Below are 5,684 nucleotides of genomic sequence, written 5' to 3' on the forward strand. Positions count from 1 at the left end.
TTCTCAATAGTGAATGAAGAGAAAAAAAACCCAAAACATTGCGGGCTGGGGATGTGGCTCAAGCGGTAGTGCGCTCACCTGGCATGCATGCGGCCCAGGTTCGATCCTCAGCACCACATACAATCAAAGATGTTGTGTCCGCCGAAAACTAAAAAGTAAATATTAAAAAAAATTGCATATTGACACTGATTAGAAGTTTGAAATCAAACCCTTGATTCAAATGTTGGTGTTTCACAAGATACCTTCTCATGTCTTTTGATGTCTTTATATGAGCAAATGTTACAAAATTGAATTCATCAAACAAATGTATAATAATGAAATACAGTCTTTCCTGTTTTATAAGTAGGGCTCATTTGAAGAAAGGTTCTGTTGCTAATGATGTTTAAAAATGGCTAACTTTTTGTATCACATTAGATTGGATAGAGAGAAAGGATGGGAGAGGAGGGGAGGAGTAGGGAGGATAGGAAGGGCAGCAGAATAGAATAGACAATATGATTGATGTATGTACATTCCATGTATGTATTATATATCAAAATGCATTCTACTGTCATGTATGACTAAAAAAAATAAAGTAAAAAAAAAAAAATAAAAATGGCTAACTTTGGTCACCATGGAGAAGTTATGGTAGGATTCTGGGAGTGTGGAACATGTTGGGAGGAGAATAGAAAGCAGAGGGTGAGTCCCATCATAATCCAGCCAAGATCAAGGTATGGATCTTGGAGCTTGGAGTTTTGTGCACAGAAAATATTATTTTGTTGCTATTTTTACAATATTAGATTTTTTGAGGTTACAAGTTTAATAGCATCAGGTTCATCTTCATCCTTATTTAATGTTAGTTTGCCATTGCTGTGACCAAAATATTTGACAAGCATAACTTAGAGGAGGAAAGGTTTATTTTGTGTTCACGGTTCCAGAGGTTTAGTCTTTGTTCAGCTGACTCCATTGATCTGGTACTGAGGTAAGGGGATGCATCATGGCTGGGAAATAGAGAGGGGGATAAAAGAGAAGGGGGTAGGGGGAAGGGAAGGGACCGCAGGGCAGATGCACCCTTTTGGGGAAAGACTCAGTGACCCACCTTCTCCAGCCACACCCCATCTGCCTACAGTTATCACTTGTCAGTCCATTCAAACAAGGATGGCCTAATTAGGTTACAGCTCTCATAATCCTGTCATTCCACCTCTGAACATTTCTGCATTAATACAGGAGCTTTTCAGGAACACCTCATGTCCAAACCATAACAGAGTGCCAGGGTAAGAGAGTAATGCAAAGCCAGTACCAAAGTTAGCAGATTTGGGATGTTAACTAGGAGAATAGTAGCCCACTAACAAACATAAGGAAGAGGAGAATTGGGCAGATGGATGGGCAGTCTAGGCCCCTTTATCTTACAAATAGGTAAGCTGTCTGAAAAAAATTTTTTCTAGTCTCATTTTTTGGGGAAGAATACACAGAAGAAATGTTTTGAAAAAACATTAATGTCCAACAGTGGCTATTTTTATTTACATTAATCTGGAATGTCTTCATGTTTTTGAAAACAGATGAATCTGTTGCAAGATCAGAAATCAAAATCCAAATTGTCATTTGTTTACATTTTCCTTCACATTCCTTTATTAGTTGGTTGATGAATAATAAAAATCATCTTTTGTACATATAAATAGCTCCTATGACAGTGTTTTTTTAAGAAGGCAAGACCATTATGCACATTAAAAACTCCAGTGTTTTTAAAAGCTGGGTGTGGTGGCACATGCCTATGATCCCAGATGCTTGGTGGCTGGGACAGAATGATCATAAGTTTAAGGCCACCCTGGGTAACATAGCAAGACCCTGTCTCCAAAACAAACAAATAGCATGGTTTTAAATATGTCTTAATATTTAGTATCAGCTAATTATAATTTCTGAACACTGAGTCCAGGCAAATTCCATTTTTTCTGCCTTGTGGATTTTGCAATTTTTTCAAGAGATGGAAGAAGGATCCGATCGGTGAGAGGCGGGAGTGAAGACAGCTTTTTTTCATGTGTCTCAATGCACTTAGGTCAGAGACAGGAGAGATTGGATCAAGTTATGATAACAGCTAAAATTTACAGAGTGCTTACTTTGTGCCCAGCACAGTTCTAAGAGCATTTCCTGTGGTGTTTCATTTAACCTTCACAAGCACAATACGAAGCTGGTGCTGGTGTTATCATCCCCCCTTTTTCAGAAAGGAAATGAGGCCCAGAAAGTTTAAGTTATTTTTCCATGATCCCCAAGCAGGCAGTAGTAAAGCCATGATTTGAATCCAGATATCCTAACACTAGAAGTCACTCAAGGCAGGATTTAGGTGAGAACAGAGCTTCATGAAGGCTTATCAGTGTTGTAGCCACCACAAATACAACAGGGAAGTGAGGGCTTTCTCTAGAGCTCCCACTACAGTCAGTCCTAGGTACAAAGATGCAAAATACCACCTTTCCCCCAGTATAAGGCACTCACATCAAGACAGAAATGGTAGCAATTGTTAATGTAAAAACTTTTTGGTGCATCCAAAAATAGTTTTTGTGGACAGAAAATATTATATGATTCTATTTTTACAATGTTATATTTATTGAAATTGCAAGTTTCATAGTATAATTCCTCTTAGGTTTTTTTTTTATTTAAAAAATATTTTTAGTTGTAGGTGGACACAATATTTATTTATTTTTATATGGTGCTGTGGATCAAACCCAGTGCCTCACACCTTCTAGGGAAGTGCTGTAACACTGAGCCACAACTCAGCCCCTCTTCCTTAGTTTTCTAAGGCTGGATAATTAATCTTATTCTACTTAGAACTCCAACAAATTTTTTTTGGGGGGTGTACCAGGAATTGAACTCAGAGGCACTTGACCACTGAGCCACATCCCATTTTATTTATTTATATCTAAATAAAACACAAACCCTATTTTGTGTTTTATTTAGAAACAGGGTCTCACTGAGTTGCTTAGTGCCTCGCTTTTGCTGAGGCTGGCTTTGAACTCATGATCCTCCTGCCTCAGCTCCCAAACCACTGGGATTACAGGCATATGCCACTGCACCAGGCAATTCCACCAAATTTTAACAACTTGTGTTAGTCAGCTTTTCATTGCTGTGACCAAAATGCCTGCTAAGGACAACTTAGAGGAGGAAAAGTTTATTTTGGCTCAGGTTCAGTCCATGGTAGGCCGACTTCATTGATCTGGGCTCAAGATGAGACAGAACTTCATGGCAGAAGGGCACAACCTGGTGCGGGAATTGCTCCTTCATGACAAACAGGAAAGACAGAGAAAGGAGAAGGGGCTGCAGAGAAAATGAACCCTTTCAGGGCACAACTCTAGTGACCCACCTCCTCAGCCAGGCCATACCTGCTTACAGATATTACCCAGTCAATCCTTCAAACTAGAATGAATTGATTAGATTGCAGTTCTCATAATCTAATTGTTTAACCACTGAACATTCCTGCATTAACATAGGAGCTTTGTAGGGACATCTCACATCCAAACCAAAACACAACTTAAGAAGGGGTTTTATTCCATTAACAAACTTAATCACCTCTAAACATTTTTACCTTCATTTATGAATTAAATGTATTGGTTTTCCTTGTTGGGCTCTTTAGTTGATTTATAAGTAACTCAACTGATAAATTACATTTATAAATGTTGCAAATTTTAATTTATGTTGAGTGCTTCCATACTGTTTGCTAATAGTAATATTTTACCTTAAAATCAAGTTACACATCTTAAACAAACTACAAGACAAATGGTTATTCCAATAGGGTAAATTCTCTTAAACATTACATGTACATAGAATTTAAATGTGCCTAGATTTCTTAGAAGAAAATATTAATATCATAGACTTGAATCTCATAAATATACTCAATTCTTTTCAGGGTTAAAATGTTCACATGGTGAGAATTTTGATATTTTTTCTTAAAAGCAATTTTCTCCCAGTGCTAGAGATCAAACCCCAGATCTCATGCATGGTAGGCAAATACTTTACCACTGAACCACATCCCCAGACCTTAAAAGGAATTTTATGGTGATCTTATCAACAGGCAGGGTTTCTTAACTACAGCAGAGTCCAGATTTACCCAATCCCACTGATGGTATCACAAAAATTTTACAACCTAAAAAAGGTGGCTGTCACTTACGTCAGACCCCTGGATTCGGGTTGTAAATGACAGTTTTTAAATCAGATTGGTTCAAAAAATCCATTATAACTCCTTTCTTTTCTTTTCTTTTCTAATATTTCTTACTGAGCCACATCTCCAGCTTCTTTTTATTATTATTATTATTATTATTATTATTATTATTATTATTTTTTTTTTTTTTTGCTTAGAGACAGGGTCTCACTAGGCTGCTTACAGCCTTGCGAAGTTGCTGAGGCTGGCTTTGTACTTGAGATACTCCTGCCTCAGTCTCCTGAGCCTCAAGGATTACAGGATCAGGCCAGCCATTATAGCTTCTTTCTATTCTGAATTCTTTTCATAAGTTCCTTTCTGTTAGGGTCATAATTCTAAGAGATACTTAAATGGCCTCCTGTAGACTCTCCAAGGGTTGTTTGCTACACAGCCCACAATTGTAAAGTCATGTTCTTGACAATAAGTTAGAAAATAAGATCTTGGAATCTTTTAGAATCTTACATGCATGTTGCATTTTGTTCCCCCAGTTAATGCTTTTCTTTATGGAGCAAAGATACAAGAATTTGAAAAACACACTTTAATTTGGTCTTCAAAAGTGATGATGGTTACATTCATTACATGCACACATTATGACTCAAGTGCAATTTTATGAAATTATATACTAGTGATTTAGGATTCAGAGATACAAGTTCAGGATCTAAGATAAAACTTATTTTTAGAAGTTGTGCTATGAAACAACATAGGAGGTGTAGTTGTGAAATACAGACATGTACATTTTCCAGGTAGACCTCGAATGGCCCTCGATGTTAATCAGCAGCAAGTATGGAATGATAATCTGCAGCTGTGTCTAATGGTAAAATTCAAGCTTGAAAGTGAAATATTAGGCTACCTTTATTGTTCTGTGTCATTTAGTCAACCCTTAACAGTTTAAGTGATTATTGCGAGTTTCCATGCAAACAGGTGACAGCCCAAGGTGCCATTTGGGAAATGCCTTAACGATTCAGATCCTTTAGTGGATCTCATAGTTTTATCCCCAAACGTTTTATTATGAAAATGCAGAGAAGTTGAAAAAAAGGAAGAAAGCCCATACGCCCATCACCTATTAACATCCTGCTATTCTTGTTTATCACATCATCTATCCAATCCCCTCCCCACTCATCAGTTCTCCCTGCACCCAGGGAGACCAGGTTAGCTAGCCCGAGGTGGCTTTCAAGTGGTGATTTCAAAAGTGCCTATAGCACATTTTCAGCTTAAGCTTCTGAAAAAAATATGGGGGTATTTCTTTCTTCCCCCGATTTCTGGGATAGGGCAGGCGGGCTCCCGGAGCAAGTACCGAATGATAATCTGCTGCTGTGTCTAAAAATTCAAGCTTGAAAATGAAATATTAGGCGACCTTCAGTCATTCAGCCACTTAAACTGCTAAGGGGTGACTAAATGACACAGAACTCCAGGCGCCGCAGCACCCTGCGCGCCAGCAGCGCCGGCAGTCAGCTCTAGTGTCCACCAGGCCAGAGGGCGGGGCACCAAGGGCGGCACCTGGGCTGGTGGACACTAGAGCTGA

The sequence above is a fragment of the Marmota marmota genome, unplaced genomic scaffold, assembly GCF_001458135.2.
Source record: "Marmota marmota marmota unplaced genomic scaffold, marMar, whole genome shotgun sequence".
NCBI classification, from domain to species: Eukaryota; Metazoa; Chordata; class Mammalia; order Rodentia; family Sciuridae; genus Marmota; species Marmota marmota.